We start from the raw sequence: 20,164 nt of genomic DNA on the forward strand, positions 1-20,164 counted from the left end.
CGGCCGTGGCTGCAGCCCGTCTGGCGTGCCGTGGTATACCGCGACCCGCTGGCGTGGCCGACCGCGCGAGGCAGGTTTTCTCAATGAAGTCATCTGAGGAGCGCGCAACCCGGCTACCCCACTCCTCGCCGCGCCCGCAGACGTGACGCGGACTGCACGGCGCATGCGCGACTTGCGCTATAACAAGCGTGGAGGGACGCATGGCGCCCGCAGTTCTCGCTTCGACTCCAGCCGCGCCAAACATGCACAATACCGGCGCAAGGCCACCTCCAGTCTGACCACGCAGCTCAGCCGGCCGACGGGACCTCCGCGCTACGGACGACGACGCCGCCACCGACGACGACGACGACAACGACGACGTCGACGACGCGCTGTACTCCTACTCTTCAGATCGTGTTTTGCTTTATCAGTTATCCAGTCGAACAGCCGAGGACACTATTAGCCTTAAGGGACTCACAGCGTGTCAGTAGTGCCTGAGCAGCCGCGTCGGTTTTCTTCGCGAAATGTTTTCAGAGCGTGAGGTTTAGGAGCGCCTGTTGACCTGCAACCCTTCGTGCAACCCTGCTTCGACGATTGCATAGACAGGTAAGTAGTTGGTGGTCTCAAACTCGACAATTATGCTTTTTGTAGTGCAAAAAAGTCCTTTATGTCACCGTTAATCCACTATAATGCTACATAGATCAAATTATAGGATTTAGTTTCTTCAGATCCCTTGAGCGAATCTTTAATAATCGTATGCGATTTTCTCTAATGTTTGCGGAGATGTCACCTCGTAGTTTGGGTGTTTCAAAAAGCCAGTAGAAATTTTTTTCATGCTTTCAAACCAGGAAGAAAAATAATCCAGCAATGCAGTAGAGCCATTACGTAGAGTCGTACACACCCATCTGTTATCAGTGTGTGTGCCTGTCCACGATATTGTGGGTCGTTCCCCAAAGTAATCTATGAGTGTTTCCATAAAAAGTTTCGGTGGTTCTCTGCGTGTTACATTGTAAAAGGAATCAGTATTTTGGTTACTATCCCTCTTGGCATTCCCCAGAAAGCGTTGTGTATGAACTGTTTATTTATTTATTTATTTTAAACATTTCATGCACGACCATTTTTCTGGAAATTGTTTCCTCTACTTTGCCTCACATCTAAACAGTTTCAAATGGTTGCATACGTTGTATTTGTCCAGCAACGTTATTACATCGAACTTCCAATAATAAACCTGCTTTCTTGATAATTAGGAAAGTAAAAAGTGTTAGTTCATAATTATCTACGTTTAGTAAAACAAGCAAAGTATTTAATGCTTCCCCTCAAACAATTAACTTCAGTAAAAAGAAAACGAATGTTGAAGCTGTTGTTACGTTTATAAACAGGAGACGGCGAGAAGCAAACTTTTTGGTCTGTGGAGTCATTGGCAATTTGACACCGAATGCTAATGGCTCATTGCAGAAAAATATTTTGTTAATCTGATAATTTGGATATCTTGGTGTGTGTCTTTCCCCCTTAATATCTTTGTCTTATCAAATGTACTCCCATTCCGTAAGCTTTGATTTCCACTGTCTTATCATGCAAGATCCAGTGTCTTATCATACTGACAATCGCTATATTAGAAGCGCTGTTTTCTAAACATCGGTGAACACTGAAGAACGCTTTTGTGTGTGCTCCGTATCGGAAGCGACCGCCTACAGCGTGTTTACCGAACTCACATGTCACGCTCTGTAAGTGGACCGCTTAAGGCTATTACTTCCGTTTCGATGGCACGGAAAATATATTTCGGTTCTGCCACTACAAAGAATAATTTATATTTAAAGAATATCACTTTTATGTTTGAATTAGGTATATGAATGGGGCAGAGAGGAGATAGTAGCGATATCTATACCAGAGTCTGCTTGACCTTTCTCCTTAACGTAATAAAATGAAACACATGCAACGGTCGTTTAAATCTTATTTCATTGCACTGCAACCAGTTTCGGTGACTCAATACGCCATCTTCTGGCCTTAACTGACGAAATCGAAAAATACTGCGAGGATGAAACATAAGATTAATATTAAAATTTTATCAGAACTAAAGACACAGAGAAGGTAAAATGTAAATTTAACATTAAAAATTAAGAATATTCAAGATAAGAAGAAAATTTACAATGTACCCATTATCTTTACATGAAAGTGAGGCGTCGAGAAATCGTCTAGCTCACATCTCGATTACAGTAACTGTCTTGTCTGTCCTTGCGTCATACACATAAAATGGAACAGTTATATTCATAGAGGGTACGTCTGTATGTTTGGCTTAGATGTGCGAAAAGAGCAATTCCAACAATTATTTATGTTTAAAAAATTATAACTTCATAATTATTTGTCATTTGCATGTCTGAAAATGTTTCCAAGGGACTTTTTTATTCAGTATGCTGTAAGCAATAAGATTTGCTCGGTACCTACTGCGGCGTTATTTTGATGGACACTTATCTTCTCGATAGCTGTTTTGTGTGTGGTAGATACCAGAGGAGAAGTGGTTCTTAACTTTTCCCGTCAAGTAGAATATTGCAAAATCATTTGGGCGTCCGTTCGGCAATACATTGAAGATGAAGTGTTGCTGTCCTGAGATGCAGTGGAGTAATGCGAGAGGAGTTCAACGAAAAAAAGGATGGGCAGCGAAAAGATACGAAGATGATGAGATACTTTTCCATACTACCTCTTCTCTCCTGTTCTCTTAAAAGAAACAGGGTCCCACGAAAATCTAGATCATTCTAGACTGTCTCACTGAAAAGATTAGAGAAGGACTCTACTGCGCCCTTTTAAAGGAAACATCCCGCCATTCACGTGAAGTAATTGAGGAAAATCACGTAAAAATTAGACCGTTGTGGCCAGACGAGCGTTAGAAACTACTCCATCCGCATACAGTACCTGTGGCTCATCCAATCCTTACAGCCAAAAGTATTTTCAAGCTGTTTTCCGCACGTAACTAACATGTCCTTTTAAAAAAGTAGTACTATGCTTTCAGTCACTGTTCGATACGAAGAGTGTCTATATTTTCATTCGTTGTTATGAATTTTTGTGTCATATGTTCGAAACGTGACGCTTATTACAATTTTTGTCATTGTGTCGAGTTAACGTTCAACAGGTCGATATATCGATATGAAACTGAATGTACCATCGAGAATGGTAAGACCGTCGCATTAGTATCATAGATGTTTGCGGAGAATGTGGCCTCTACCAGCGACGTGCAAGCACGATGGGCAATTAACTTATTCGCTAACGATTTACTTTCGTGCACTAGAATGCTGCACGCTCTTACAAAGGACGTATCTGCGTACACCAAACGCTGCAGACGACAACTGCGACGAAAATGTTTAATGTAATTGTATCATCGTTCTATAATGCGGTTGTAATCACGAAAGTATTATTCAGATCTTAACTGGGGAGCAGCAACGTTTTCGTCATTAGTCGGAGAAAGTGAAATTTCTGTTGGCACGATAAAGCCACGATAAAGCCACGTCGAACAATCATGGCCAGGTAAACCGCCGAAACATGCACTGCTGGTCTGTTGACAGTCACCATTGGCATCGTCAGGTGGAACGTCAGCGTCCACGGAGGGTAATCGTGTGGTGTGGGCTACTGAACCATCAGCTGATAAGCCCGTTTGTCATAGACAGATCACTGAAGGTGTACAAGTAACGCAGTTTCCTAGCAGAACATCACGCTCGGATGCTATAAGACGTTTCTCTACAGACTAGGAGGAAACTGTGTTACTAACATGATAGGACCTGTACCTTGGCTGACCCTTTCCCTGGATTTGACGCCTGTAGACTTTTTTCTGTGGGAAAAGCTTAGAGATGCTGTCTACAAGAACATACCAACCACACGGTACGCAACGACGTATAACTCAAAGTCTCCTAGGACATCTCGGCTGAAAAGTTAGCACGTGTGCTGTAGTCGTTCCATACCAGACTGAAAGCGTGTATTGCTGCTGCCGGTGGTCACTTTGAACACCATCTGTGATGGTCGATTGTCTCGTTACTGATCAGAATCCACATAACTAGTGTATGCAGTTGTGTTGTTCTGTGGTGTGTGCTACCGCAGGTATTATAAAAGTGTTTGTGAGGGAACTTTTCAAAATATGATATCTCGTTTTCGCACGAAAATCCTGCAACAGATGTCACTGATATTCTAATTTGCCCTACTGTCAGTTAGTTATTAATAGGTATGGTTCTATTTAAAAAAGAGTATGTTAGCATAATAAGTACAATTTCTACATGTTATTACAATCTGTTGATTGGCTGACAATACGAGCCCCTGACTACCAATCCATTCTGTGAAAAGCACCTTCAACAGCTCTTTCAGTTTCCGCAATATGTGCTGTGCGAGTTTTTGGTGATTCACCGTGTAAACGACGTAACAAACTGTACAGTACATGGCATACAGTACTCCGTATCAGTATTGGCAACTTTACCCACGGAGCGAGGGGAAAATTTCGAGAGGGTGCAGCACAGAAGCTGAAAAAAATCAGGTAACAAGGAACTGAAAACAGATGCTAACATAATGCGATAACGTATTTAAAAAATTCCAGGTTTCGACTTCCGGAGCCAAATCTGTGATCATTCGTCAACGGTTTCGTTGTATAACTGACTAGAGACCGTAAACGTAAATACATATTAACTGCACTTAGTCCAGAATGATGTCAAACAAATTTCTTCGCACGCATTACCGGATGCAGCAGACCGATTTAGGTGGCGCAGTGGATAGGACACTGGACTCGCATTCGGGAGGACGACAATTCAATTCCCCTTCCGGCCACCAACATTTAGGTTTCCCGTGATTTCCCTACATCGCTCCACGCAAATGCTGGAAACGTAAAGGGAACGGCCGATTTCCTTCCTCGTCCTTTGGTAATCCCAGCTTTTGTTCCGTGTGTTGTGACCGCGCAGTCGACGGGAGGCTAAACTCTAAACTTCCTTCCTACCTTCCTTCCTTAAAATAGAAATTATATTCTGCCAAAAGTATTACTTTCAGATGCGTTTCCTTGTTGCGGGAGTCCTACAGCTATCGCCGCATCCCGCATCTCTGTCGCTAAATGCCCCGATCTCGCCATTCTTCTTCCCTCCATCGCTTCTTGGATACCACTTAGCCACAGTTCCCGTCGTCTTCCTCTTCTTCTCCTTCTAGGAAGTTGCCACGATATTAGTGTCTTGGGCCATCTGTCTTCATACATTTTTTCCACATGTACAAACCAGCCTAGCTGCCTTTCTTCTATTTTATCCATAATACTATGATGAATCTTTGTCACTATCAGTCTGACTTCAGAGAAACTGTAATTCTTCATGCTTTCCCGGCGATCTGTTGACATCTTGGATATTCGGGAATCCAGCCGGACGTTCGCGTCGTTCTCGCACGATATTCAGGTGCTACCTCAGACTGGTCCTTGGGTCGATCGAGTCCAGTATTTATGCCTGGGAGGAGCTGGCGTTCCCTAATCGGTCTGCGCCGGGTCGAGTGTTCCATCTGTGGTCCGCGCCCGCCAGACTCTACTTCAACGGACCCCTCCAGTCGCAGATGTTCCGATTGCTGTCGGCGCCCGTTCTCGCCGTCCTCAACGGATGTGGTTATCATCTGAAGTGTGTCAGACCCGGTCTGAGATGTTGGGTACTCTATCTCCTGACTGTTACTATGATTTCCACTTCTGTTTCGTGCTGGGCTCTCCCTAATAGGTCCGCGCCGCGTCGTGTGTTCCGTCTGAGGTCCGCGCCCGCCAGACGCGGCTACATTGTCCCTCTCTGGTCGCTGGTGTTCCCTCCGCCGTCCGCGCCCGGCCTGGCCGTCTTCTGAAGTCGAGTTAATGATCTGGGATGTGTCAGATCTGGTCTCCAATGTCAGACACCTTGTCTCACGGCTGTTCTCTCGGTCTCCACTTCTATTTCTTGTAGAATCCCGGAGTGTCCTGCGTTGAGTTTTCACAAGCTCAAGCGCTGTATTACAGGCAGTGCTGATTTGGTATCCCGAGTCACGGTTGATTTTATTGTCTGTGACCTTAATCTCAATGGCTTCTTTAATGATACTGTCCCAAAATCTTGAGGTCTGTGTCACAATCTTGGTGTCATTGTAATCCATTGAATGACCAAGTTCCAGACAATGCTCTGCTATGGCTGATTTAGTAGCCTGCCTGAGTCTGGTATGTCTCTGGTGTTCTTTACACCTGATGTTCGCAGTTCTGGTGGTCTGGCCAATGTATGACATCCCACACTGGCATGGTATGTTGTAAATACCTGGCTTGCGTAGCCCCAGGTCATCTTTTGCATTCCCCAGCATAGCCCCAATTTTGGTGGGTGGGCAAAATATGCTCTTGATGTCATATTTCTGGAGAATCCTGCTGATCTTGGCAGAGATAGGTCCGGCATATGGCAAGTATGCCATCTTATTTGCCTCTTCTGGTTCTTCTTCCTGTTCCTTTGGCCGGTTAGCAGGTTGAAGTGCCTTCTGGATATCTCTAGAGGAGTACCCATTCCTGCTGAACGCTGATTGTAAGTGGCCAAACTATCAGGATCTGACAGAGTTTGTGCTCTGTGGACCAGTGTTTTGAGCACTCCATTCTTCTGTGCCGGATGGTGGCAACTGCTGGCTTGTAGGTATAAGTCAGTGTGCGTAGGTTTGCAGTACACACTGTGTCCAAATGTGCCATCTGCCTTTCTCTTCACCAGAACATCCAAGAACGGAAGTAGTCCATCCTTCTCCATTTCCATTTTGAACTGAATGTTCGGATGGCAAGAGTTCAGATGTAGCAGGAACTCATCTAACTTCTCTCTACCATGGGGCCAGATGACAAAGGTATCATCCACATACCGAAAAAAGCACTTGGGCTGATATGTGGCTGAAGAGAGTGCCTCCTCTTCAAACCTTTTCATAAATAGGTTGGCCACCACTGGTGATAGAGGGCTGCCCATAGCCACCCCTTCTGTTTGTTCGTAAAATTGACCCCCATATAGGAAGTACGTCGAGGTGAGTACATGCCTGAATAGATCAAGGAGAGCCCCATCGAACTTCTCTCCAATAAGCTCAAGTGACTCCTTCAGTGGTACCCGTGTGAAGAGCGACACCACATCGACACTAACCATGATGTCTGTGTCTGTGATGTGTTGCTGGACCAGTCGTTGCAGGAAATCCTCTGAGTTCCGGATGTGATGTGCACATTTACCCACATGTGGTGTCAACATCATCTTCAGGTATTTCGCAGTAGGGTAAGTTGCAGCGCCAATATTGCTGACAGTAGGTCGCAGTGGAACCCCATCCTTATGAATCTTGGGGAGTCCATAAAGTCTAGGTGGTGCTGGCGCTTTGGGACGCAGCTTCTTGATGACTTGTTCAGGCAGGCCCGTCTCCTTCAACAGAGCCCTGGTCGTTTTGTCCACTTTCTCTGTAGGGTCGCTTGCTATTGACCTGTATGCAGGATCCTCCAGAAGTTGTTGCACCGTTCTGTCATATTCCGTTTTCTTTAGGATGACTGTGGAGTTCCCCTTGTCTGTGGGCAACACCACAATGCTGTCATCCTCCCGGAGACGCCTCAGTGCCACCCTTTCATCACCTGAAATGTTGGATTTGGGTGGCTTGGTCTTGGTGAGCGCCCTGCAGGTCTCTCTTCGGATCTCTTCGGCCACACTAGAAGGCAGCGTGTTGGCCACTTGCTCAACTGCACTGATGAAGGCTGTGACAGGCACGTTTCTAGGGGTCACTGCGAAATTGAGGCCCTTGCTAAGTACTTTTAAGGTGGTCTCATCGAGCTGCTTGTCACTTAGATTCAGAGAAGCTGTTCTGACATTGCGGTTGACAGTGGAAGGAAGACAGAAGACCTGGATAAAGCGTTCGGCAAAGTAAAATTGTGCAAATTGTTAGAAATTCTGGTAAAACTGGAGTAAGCTGTAGGGAAATACGGGTAACATGATACATGTACGAGAATCAAGAGTGAGTAATAAGAGCGGAAGACCATGAACGAAGTGCTAGAATTACAAAGGGTATAAGGCAGAGATGTAGTCTTCCACCACTATTGTTCCATCTATTCATTGAAGAGGCAATTACGGAAATAAAAGAAAGATTCAAGTGTGGAACTAAAGTTCAAGTTGAAAAGATATCAATGATAAGATGCGTTGGTGACATTGCTATCCTCAGTGAAATTGAAGAAGCAGTACAGGATATGCTGAATGGAATGAACAGTGTAGTGACTATAGAATGTGCTTTGAGAATAAATAAAAAAAAAAACGAAAGAAATGAGAAGTAGCAGAAATGAGATCAGCAAGAAAGATTTTTTTTTTTTTTTTTTTGTAATCACGGAGTAGATGAAGTTACGGAATTCTGCTAGCCAGGCAGCAAATTAACCCATGACAGACGGAGCAAAAAGGACGTAAAACCAGACCAGTACTGGCAAAACGGGATTTCCTGACTAACAGAAGTCCACCATCATCAACCATAGATCTTAATTTGAGGAAGAAATTTCTGAGAATTAGAGCACATAACTGTATGATAGTCAAACATGGACTGTGAGAAAATCAGAAAAGTAGAGAACCAAAATATTTGATATGTGGTTCTACAAAAGCATGTTGAAAATCAGGTGGAGAGATAAGGAAAGGAGTGAGGAGGTTCTTCATAGAACCGGCTAGTAAAGGAATATATGGAAGACACTGACAGGACGAAGGGACTGGATAAAAAGATATCTCTTAAGACATAAAGGAATAACTTCCATGGTACTAGAGGGTGTTGTAGACAGTAGAAACTGAAGAGAAAAACAGAGTTTGGGATACATCCAGCAAATTACCGACTACCTAGGTTGCAGTTGCTACTTTTACATGAAAATATTGGCACAAGTAAGGATGGCGTTCCACATCAATAAATCAAAAGGCTGTTAAAAAAAAAACACCTTATCCACCTCGGTAGCCGAGTGGTCAGCCCGACTGATTCTCATGCGGAGGACCCGCACGTCAATTCTAAGTACAGCCACGGATTTTTCCATGGTATGACGACTGGAACGGTGTGTACTCAGCCTGGTGATGCCAACTGAGGAGCTGCTTGCATTGGAAGTAGCGCCTACAAGTTCTGAAAAGTCTACAACTGCTGGGAGAGCGATGTTCTGAACCCATACCACTCCATACCGCATCCGCGGAGGATGACCCGACAACTACATGGTCTTTAGAGCCTGATCGCGAAGTTCAGTTTCTTTATGAAAATTTTGAATAGGGCGCAAAATGTTCTACAACAGGACTTGCCGAAAGTAGACATCTTGTTGCCACAAAAGAAGCAAGAGAAATCATCAGTCTTGAAATCGCTGGCGGGTACACAATGGATACCGTTCCGCGAGATCGTGCCGTCAACACTTTCCGGAGTTCTCGGAACATTGTTTCGAATCTTCTTAACGTGACTGACAGCTGTTGCCCGACTGTAGCCGCTTCGTCGAAATCTCACTTCAAACAGAACGACGTCGAGTGAAATGTATATGTGCCGTATAATGCGGAGGGCTTGCTTTGAAGGTGCGAAAGGAATGACCCAGTGTCAGATCACAGTTTTGAGCGTTTCGCAGGAACGGTAGAGAAATTATTTTCTTGTCAGTTTTATGACGTTTAATAGTAAATACTGTAAAGCTCGTGCAGAATAACTGTACCCACATATCGAAAAGCAGTCTTGTCCTCAATGTTAGGCGAGTCCATCGCTTTGTTCTGAAAGGCTGGGAGAGAGGGAGGGAGACGACCCTTAGTTTACTGTCGCCTGCCTACCGCTCTTCGGGAGTTCTCGTTATTATCTGCCTTACAGAACGGCACCGCAGTCTTTGTGAACCAGAGGTGCAGTAAAACTTCTTCATAATGAAGCACCTGTGACTATACGCAGTGCAATTAAACTTATGTTGGAGAGCCAAACGAGGAAGCATAAACCCCAATACTAAGTAAGCTTGAGAGTGTTGAAGGAACCGATAGCTATCCCAGTCGCGTAATAAAGGACATTAAGAAGGAGGGAAAAGATATAGCTACGATTCTTTCCCGAGACTTCACTGCTTAAGAAAAGATGAAGGAGACGAAGTGGGTATTTAGATAATACATATGAGCAGGTCGTCGGGGGACTGAAATAAAAGACATATGTTCTTTAATTTTGCATTGTTAGTAACGTACTGTTAATTTTCACCACATTTTTTGTTTTCCCATATTTCCTTCTGACAGTGTGTGATCTTACGTGCTTTGCTCCGTTTGATCCTTTACTTACTATTCTTTTTCGGTACTATAGTAAAAAACTACTCACGCCGAACGTCCATATTTGTCGAATTATTGATTGCAATGACATAACCTGTTAATAAGGTGGTTTACAGTATTAGTTGTTTTCGATTGTAAGTTATACGAGATACACGTCTGTGCGTAGGACTTCAGCTGTTGGACTGCGCCTTCGCCACCTCCCCCGCGTGACCGTTCACAACGGTGCCCCCACCTTGTCCACTAACCATTTGTCCACTCTCCTAATGCCTCGCATGCCCTGGTACGAGCCTACCACTTCTCTACACACACTGATCCAAAAAGAAACTAGCTTGTCATCCTAATTCCTTAAGAAGGAGATCAAAGAGTACAGGGAACGGGAGAGACTGGTAAAATTTCAGGACGATATGACCTCTCTGATGGAAAGTGAGAAGGACTTAAAAAGGTAGATAAATGGCCGAAGAACTAGGATAGCTTTTGGCTTAACAATAAAAAAAAAGGATACAGAAAACATTAAAATTAGAGAAACTGAAAGAATTTTACGATATGATCGTGCAGTGCCTGTGTTTTTCAAAGTGCGATGCAATGTTCCTTCAGATAAGCAAGCTTGCATGACCGAAGGAATACTGTATCGCACTTCTGAACAACACAGGCACTGCACCATCATATTTATCCGCCGACGCCCGCTGTGCAGCGTGCTTGGATAGCCTGATGGTAAGGCTACTGCTCACGATAAGCGGGAAATCCGAATTGGAAATTTGTGGTAAGTTCCTATGGGACCAAACTGCTGAGGTCACCGGTCCCTAGTCTTACAGACTACTTAATCTAACTTAAACTAACTTTTGCCGGCCGAAGTGGCCGTGCGGTTAAAGGCGCTACAGTCTTGAACCGCACGACCGCTACGGTCGCAGGTTCGAATCCTGCCTCGGGCATGGATGTGTGTGATGTCCTTAGGTTAGTTAGGTTTAAGTAGTTCTAAGTTCTAGGGGACTTATGACCACAGCAGTTGAGTCCCATAGTGCTCAGAGCCATTTGAACCATTTTTTTTAAACTAACTTACGGCAAGGACAACACACACACCCATGCCGGAAGGAGGACTCGGACCTCAGACGGGGGGAGCAGCGCAAACCGTGGTAAGGCGCCTTAGACCATGCGGCGGGGAAATCCGAGTTAGAGCCCTGGTCCGCTACAAATTTTCACTGTCGTCATTCTACTATACAGCTGACGGTTGCCCATACTCGCAACTGCAAATGCACTTCATGAAATAAATTTGTCCCTAGTACAAAGATTACACAAAACACCGAGTGAAAGTCGACGTCAACGGCACGTTAATGCAAATGAAGAGAGCTTTGTTTGATGAAAAAGGTTTACCAAAACAAAACACGAATTTTAGTGACGCTCATTTCCATGTATGGAACCTTATAGGCATTCAGCTGTATTTAATTAATATGCTGTTCTTTGAATGTTCGTTTCGATCGCACGATCGATTTCTAATGGCTCAAATGGCTCTGAGCACTATGGGACTTAACATCTGTGGTCATCATTCCCCTAGAACTTAGAACTACTTAAACCTAACTAACCTAAGGACATCGCACACATCCATGCCCGAGGCTGGATTCGAACCTGCGACCGTAGCGGACACGCGGTTCCAGACTGAAGCGCCTAGAATCGCACGGCCACACCGGCAGGCGATCGATTTCTGAACTATACATCTTCAGACGTGCTTGTGGCAGTCCGAAAAAGTTTAAGTACATAGAACAGAATGACTGCTACTGTAAGCATAATAATGGCAGTAACTGCGTGTTTAAGCTTCATATGGGGATGTTTGATGCTTATAGTGGTAGTAGTGATTGGCGATGTAAATTGTTTTAGATCACCTTACCTACTGCAGTGTTTCGTTTGAGTTGGAGATTCTATACTTTCGAAATCGATAACGTGACTTTAATACCACACATAAAGCAGCTGAGTATATTATCCAGTAACAGTATACCAGTATATTACACATTCGGACATAAGTGTTTTGTACCAGTGGTACTGGAGAAGCTCGTTACATTTACATTTTTTCCACAGAAGTATGTTAAAAATTATCTATGCTTGTAAAACGAAGGACTAGAAATAGTAGCAACGCAAGAAGTATGTAGAAATCCTTTGCGAAAGTTAATGGGACAGCTTTTTGGAGGCAAAAATGGAGTAAGTAGGCAAGTGATGTAACGGACTATTGAAGATATTTCATGAAGTCATCGCTGATACAAAACGAAACAGCATTTTCCCATCACTAAGGTATCACGGAGGAGGGAAGTTTTCGTTTAAAATTTACTGACAGTGAGTTATATAACTGATCCTCTTCTATGTGAAAAATATAGTCCTCGTTGTGTGCACAATAACTAGCCCACTGACGTATTAACCTCCATCACATAGCAAATGTTCTACTACAAGAAAGAGATAACACCAGAGCGAAATAAAATATGAAATCTTACGGTCTGTGTTTCACTTCTATATTTCACTTGAATACCAGTCAACACCCAAATATGATTATGCCAAGGAACGTTGCCAGACTCCATTTTCGTCGCGATGAACGTTGATTGTGAGGACAAGATCACACGGGAACTCTTTAACAAACTGTGAAAACATTGTTACAGTTTGTTGCAAGCAAAGATTCAAGCAGGCTAAATATTTGGCACCGATGTAGAAACATTTCACAGTATAAAACACTTCAGTAGCACCAAGAAGTTGTTTAATTTTGGCTGATAGCCCGGGCTCACAGAAAACTGTGATTCATAATTTAGCTCTGGTATCGCCAACATTCGCTAGAAATAGACTTCCAAAAACGCTGGTCATGGATACTTGCCCAACATACTCCACTACTTTTACAACAAGGGCGTGACGGTAACAAAGGCGTCATCGTGTCATGTGTATTTTTGGTCAGATGAGAAGCAGCTGAGCTAATATCCGGTTCCAAACCAGGTTGACTGATTTTTTTTTATAGTACTTGTGTTTCCAAATGAACAAATAGTGGAATCAAAGATCGAAAAACTGGAGAGAATTTCTTTTGACTTACGCAATACTGTGCAAGACCTATGTTACATTAACTCTTTATTTGGCACACATAGAACTATTCTGAAGAAAATATATATAGTTACGTAAGTTAGATGTATATGGTCGTGTGAATAATTTTACAAACATTTTTTTTTCGAAATGCAACATGTTGCCTGTAAGTACCGTTGCCCATAAAAGGTACATGCTCTACAATGTAAATACTGATCTGTTGTTCTTGTGGCTGAAAAAAAATGATTGCATCTTACAATATTTCATTTGAAATGTTATGAAACAGTTCCTTTTCGGTACAAAGCGCAGAAAAATCCACATTTTTTTTTCCTTTTTACAATCAAATACTTGTGAGGGTAAAGCCTAAATCTTCGCTTTTGCTCCATACTTTGGTCAGTGACCAAAGCTGTCTTACCTTTCAGTATCATTCCAGCTACCGGTCCCTTTCTTGTTCTGGACATGTCCATCCGATAGTCAAAGCCAGCATCCTCCTCCCAGAAAAGATCAGTTCATTTCGAATTTCCCAGGTACGAATAACAAATTTATGTAATAATTCTAGTTCAAGACATCCGCTTTCCGATTGTAAGCACTTTTCAGAACTGACACTCGCAAGTCCGGATAACGGTGTCTGCTAATGATCTACACTACACAGAATCTTTTCACCAGAGGCAACAGAATATCGCTGTATGTGAGACCTTTTACGTTTCCTGCAAGTACCATTGCCTATATAAGGACTAAACTTTAAACATTCTACAGAAAACAGTGTGCTTTTTTAACTTTGCTTAAGAGCAACATTGACATGTAAAGGATTAAAATAACCGGAATGAATTTATTCGTTCCATGTGCTTAACATGTCATTCTGACGCTGTATTGAACCTTCTACAATAGTCAGAACACCTTGATCAAGAGATAACAATTCGAAATTATGTCTCATTACATACACTGGAATTGCCCGTTGGTTGAGCTAATTAACGCCCAAGCTAGCGTAAAGACATGCATGCTCCTTGTTTATCGCTTTATGCTGCTTTGATGAGCGGTCCAACAGGTTCGTCGTTGGAAATCTTCCATTCGTCAGTAACATTTTGTTAATTGAACTTGCTTTTTACTACTGCTACGGTGAACTTCTTTTAATGCGAGTATCTACTCGTTTCTGCAGGGATTTTTGTTTGGAACCTGTCTACGTAATGTCTAATGGATTTAGGTTCATGCCACACGCAATTTTGAAGCGAAACGACGGATTCGGTCATCTCATCGATGTCGGGGTCATTAAAGACAGATGTGATGCTGACTTCTCTTTCCCATAAATTTGCATTGCCACAATATTTATCTCATTTTTACAGAATATTATTAATGGAATGAATTTTTTAATTTACTTTACAGTATTCTTCGGAGCGTATCGGAAGTCCTAAACCGTCACTCCTGCTCTTGCTGGAGTGAGGCGCAGGACATAGTTACACGCTTTCTGGAGTAGTCACTTCATTACCTCAAGTCGATGCTAAAATCTATTAATTTTTTTGTAAAAAAAAGGAAAGGTTGCTTATAAGCAATTCTCAAACGAACGTCGTCCACGTATACTATCCCAAGAAAGGCCCAAATGTACATATCTGCCATAGCATTCAGATCACTATTGGTTTTGATAGGTCTGAGGAATCGAGTATTACCTAGATCGAACAACTAGAGAGAGACATTTTCTATAGTAAATATAGGATAATTAGTTCTGATGGTGATTCTTCACTCAAGTTTGTTTTTCCAACTAATATGTTCGCTGGCCTTTGTGGCCGAGCGGTTCTAGGCGCTTCAGTTTGGAACCGCGCGACCGCTACGGTCGCTGGTTCGAATTCTGCCTCGGGTATGGATGTGTGTGACGTCCTTAGGTTAGTTAGGTTTAAGTAGTTCTAAGTTCTAGGGGACTGATGACCTCCGATGTTAAGTCCCATAGTGCTCAGAGCCATTTGTACCATTAACTAATATGTTCAGGTAGCAGTCTATGTCTATCATAATTTCAAAACACTACAAGAGGTGCAATCCTGAATTTCCAAAACGTATTTCTGTTAATCAAAAATTGTGTTAGCTAAATGTTATTCAACATCGTATATGACGTTCTCTTGGAAGCACAAATACCTCTTCCAGAGTTGCTGTCAGTTTCGAAAACCACCCGGAAAATTTGTATATTTTAACGTGTCTATCTCCTTGTTGACGGCGAACTGTATTTAATCTTTGACTTTATTTTGATCTTGTGAAATGCATAAATTTCACGTAAGTAAATATGACGAATAGCTAACTTGGAGAATAGTTGAGAGTAACCCGTCGTAAGACACCTCTCTGGATTTCGTATGCAGTGCTGTTATCTACTAAACTGTCTAGAAATGACTCTCGATACCATACCTCCCTCTCTCCCTTCTGCTTGGCACAGTACGGCTGAGGATCGCCTCAAAGGTTGTTTCCAGACCGAGTCTTCCGCTCTAAAGAGCAGTAACGTTACAATCAAATTATTAGATTTTCTGAAAGACTAAATCGTTTATGCGGCGTGTGTGTTGTTCATGCTTGGTTACATAAGTAACATTGCTGGAGGAAGACAAGGTCACTTTGGAAACAACGCAAAAACGTTGCGGTTTTGAACGACTTTTAGTGCTGAATATGTGTTATAGCTGTCTAAAGAAATATTTTTATCCAGAATTATTGCAGTCTTCAATAAATATTACTCTCTAACAAAATCTATAACTGTAGGACATAAGGTCCATCTTGTCAAAAGGCTGCTGCTAGCACACATTACCAAAGAAAGGCAGAAACATAGGTTTCAATACAGATGCTCCAATGTATCGTTTTTTCTTATTGAAATATTTGATTTAGCGTGATATGCCTAACGATAAACGTGAGTATATGTCACTTGAATGCCTTAACCTGTATACCACACAACATCTCAACCTCCTCTTTGGTCTCTGTTTTCCACGACATTTCGTTCGTGAGCTTAATTCAAAATATGTTGTAAAACTGATTAAATGCCATCTATGAAATAACATATTTCCTTTTTTTAAATTTCATAACTCAAGCATAAGCTAACATTTAGGACTTTTAAGAAACAGTAAATATTCCGTATGTACTAAGTAAGGTAAGGCACTGAAAGACATGGAAGGACAGTGCCTAAAGTTTAAATAAATGTAAAGCTGTTCGCAGGACATAATAATATGGGCCCTTACGTTGAATTACACATCTTAGGCTTCCAGTTCTGATATTTTCCAAATTACTTATTATTTCCCGGAAAACTGTTGTAGAGGTATCCTCGGGATAAACAGAGGTGATTTTTAAGCTGTAGTCGTTAACTGTTGAAATCCTAACACTATTTCATACTTTAACATGTGAGTACATAAGAGACTTTGACTCCAGATATTAATGCCATGAAACATTAACTTTAATATGAAATCTGACCCTTATGTGAATAAACACAATCTGTCTAACTTGGTTTTTAATTTACGCAATGGCAAGAACTTTCTCATGGCTCAACGGAATAATTAAATGGAGCTTCAACTGAAACCATATCCTCAGAACATATCTCACTGAGTTATTCACTATATCTATGAATTACATAGGTGTGTTTGCACTCAGTTTCCTACAACGGGTAAACAGAAATGATCTGATATGGTGTGGTTGTAGAATTTTATCTCGAAGTCTTCGTCTCGGTAAGCATGTGTTGTTCTACAACAACACACATTTACCTGCATAGATGCAAATTTCATTTAAAATAAAAAAAATACACTCGCTGCTGAGAGCAGCTCAATCCCTGTCAGCTATAAATGTGGTTAAAGCGAAAGTAATACGTTTCATAACGTCATTCTGTAGTGAACACATATAGAGATACATAACACGTAAAAAGTTCATTTGAATAAAGATAAGGAGAGTAAAAAATAAATTTGCAAAAATCTCAAGTTACATGAACACTTAAGATATTGTTCATAAATTGAAAAAGAAATCTTTTTCATACATAAATCTTATTCAACGAAGCAAGTATCTCTATATGAGCATTCAATAACAAAGAAAATAAACATACATTAGGGTTAATGTGCCAAGTATTATTTGATGATTTGGAGAGCAACGATATAAACAACGTGAAAGAGCGGTGTTTCTTCTTCTTCCATCACTGCTACTACTTCTACTTCTTCTCCCCCTTCAGTCTATCTCTGTCGACTGCTGGATATAACACTCTTCTGTACGTTCCCATTGTCTTCGATTTTGAGCCATATGGTACCATCGTGTTTCAGCCATGGGCTTCACGTCATCAACCCACCTTTTTCTAGTCTTCCATTGCCTCTCTTGTGGATGGACTCATGGCCTCCAGTCAACGACTTTAGGGGTCCACCTACTGTGATCTTGTAGAGCTATGTGTCAGACACATTTCCATTTCAGTCACTGGTGCTTCACTTGTGGGCACAACAGCATCGACAAAACGCAGATTGTTCAGATATGAACCTCTAGTCATAATTCCTCCGTTATTCCAGTCGGACGACTGAATAAAAATGACTATTGATTTCCACGTTAAACAACCAAGTTGTGAACTTGAACGAAGACCTGACATTACCCATCTAAAATACGACTGTGAACTGTCTCATGTAAAGAAAACTAATGTTCCATAATGTGAAACGACGAAACCTACAATTATTCAAATGCAGTGCAAGTATGCACTTAATCTAGAACGAATTTGTTTGGGTGCGCCCATTTCATCATCACAATGTGTCGATGTTAGACAGACTAGCAGGTCCTCACAGCAGACAGCAGAAGAACCACGTGTCCAGACGAGAGTGACGACCTACTGACCACGCAGGCTTCGTTGAATGCATCTGACAACCAAACTTTCCTATTTGCTGCGTCACGTTAGTGTTCAGACGGCTTCCTAAGACATGCCCAACGATATACCATCCCAGCAGCCATTTAGATCACTACAGGCCTTATGAGACATAAAAGCGTCTACGCGCGCTTAAACGCAGGGCACGAAATATGTCTCACAGCAGACGACTTTTATTGTGATTTAACTTCTTATCCCGAAACATTAAACACTATTTATCGACCTGTTGACAAGATACTCCAGCGACTTGTATTGCAAGTCTTAGGTCCAGAGGACAAATGCTTTCTTCAGTGTGAGACTGATGAAAAATAACGGGAAGCTTTGTCTCTTCTGAAGCTGTGCCGTGTATGTAGCCAAAATTTTGGGTTTAGACAAGGTGTATGATGCAGCAAAGGCAATTGTGAAGAAACTGGTGTAACAAAACAAATACTCCAGTGATCAACGAAAGTAGGATGTACAAAAATGTATAGGGAGACTTGGGAATACAGAAATACAAGTCACTTTGGAATGAAATAAATAGGAAGCTAAGCAATGAAATGTGAAGAAATCGCAATAACTGACTCCGCATATACAAAAGTCAAAACCGCCTTCGGTGAAATTAAAAGCAAGGCTCGTAACATTAGAAGAGGGGTAAAGTTTGATGATTGACACGAGAAACAGGAGTAGATAAGGAAGAGACAGGGAATCCAGTATTAGGATCAGAATTTAAAAGAGTTTTGGAAAACTTAACATCGAATAAGGGAGAAGGGATTGATAACATTCCACGAAAATTTCTAAAATCATTAAGGGAAGTTGCCACGATACGACTGTTCACGTTGGTGTGTATAATGTATGAGTTTGGCGACAAACCATCTGACTTTTGCAAAGATATCATCCACACAATTCTGAAGACTACAAGAGCTCACGAGTGAGAAAATTATCGCACGATCAGCTTAACGGCTCGTGCATCCGAGTTGCTGACAAGAATAATATAGAGAAGAATTGAAATAAATTGGGGATCTGTTAGATGACGATGTTTGGCTTTAGGGAATGTAAAGGCACCAGAGAGGCAGTTCTGACGATGAGTATGATAATGAAAGCAAGACTAAAAAAAAATCAAGACACATTCGTAGGATTTTTCGACCTATAAAAAGCGTTCTACAGCATAAAATGGTCCAAGATGTTCAAAATCCTGAAAAAAAGGGGTATGATACAAAGAAAGACAGATAACGGACAGTATGTACAAGAACCAAGAAACAATAGTAAGAGTGGAGGACAAAAAACGACAAGCTCGGATTAAAAGGAGTGTGAGACACGTATATAGCCTTTCGCCGCTACTGTTCAATCTATACGCCAAAGAGGCAACGATGGAAAATTAAAAATTTAAATTCAAATTGGGGTGAAAGGATATAATGATAAGATTTACTGATGACGTTGATATCCTCAGTGAGAGCAAAGAAGTATTATAGGATCTGCTGATTGGAATGAACAGTCTAATGAGTGGGGAATATGGAGTGACAATAAGTCAAAGAAACACGAAAGTAATGTAAAGTAGCAGAAACGAGAACATCGAGAACCTTAACATCATAGTTGAAGATAACTAAATAGACGAAACTGAAGACTTCTGTCACCTAGGCAGCAAAATAACCTATGACAGAAGGAGCAAGGAGGACATAAAAAGCAAACAGGCATTCCTGACCAAGAGAAGTCTGCAAGTATCAAGCATAGTCCTTAATTTAAAGAAGAAGTTTCTGAAAATGTTCTTTTGGAGCACACCAGTGTATGGTAGGAAACATATACTGTGGGAAAACCGGAAATGAAGAAGATCGAAGCATTTGAAATGGGGTGTTGCGAAGAATGTTGAAAATTAGATGGACCACTAAGGTAAACAATGACGAGGTTCTCTGGAGAATCGACGATGAAAGGAATATGTGGAAAACTACAACAAGAGAAGGGACAAGATGGTAGGACGACCGAGCGAGGTGGCACAGTGGTTAGCACACTGGACTCGCATTCGGGAGGACGACGGTTCAATCCCGTCTCCGGCCATCCTGATTTAGGTTTTCCGTGATTTTCGTTTCAGGCAAATGCCGGGATGGTTCCTTTG

The 20,164-nt window shown here is 42.0% G+C and overlaps 1 protein-coding gene across 1 annotated transcript in view; it reads left to right on the top strand.

Annotated features, from left to right (window-relative positions):
* The first annotated feature begins 228 nt into the window (after window positions 1-228).
* LOC126153649 (protein NDNF) overlaps window positions 229-20,164 on the top strand; it is a 390,376-nt gene continuing 370,440 nt past the window's right edge. The window contains exon 1 of the mRNA XM_049916085.1: window positions 229-585. The gene's annotated coding sequence lies outside the window, so the exon portion shown is untranslated. The remainder of the gene's footprint in view (window positions 586-20,164) is intronic.

The sequence above is a fragment of the Schistocerca cancellata genome, chromosome 2, assembly GCF_023864275.1.
Source record: "Schistocerca cancellata isolate TAMUIC-IGC-003103 chromosome 2, iqSchCanc2.1, whole genome shotgun sequence".
NCBI classification, from domain to species: Eukaryota; Metazoa; Arthropoda; class Insecta; order Orthoptera; family Acrididae; genus Schistocerca; species Schistocerca cancellata.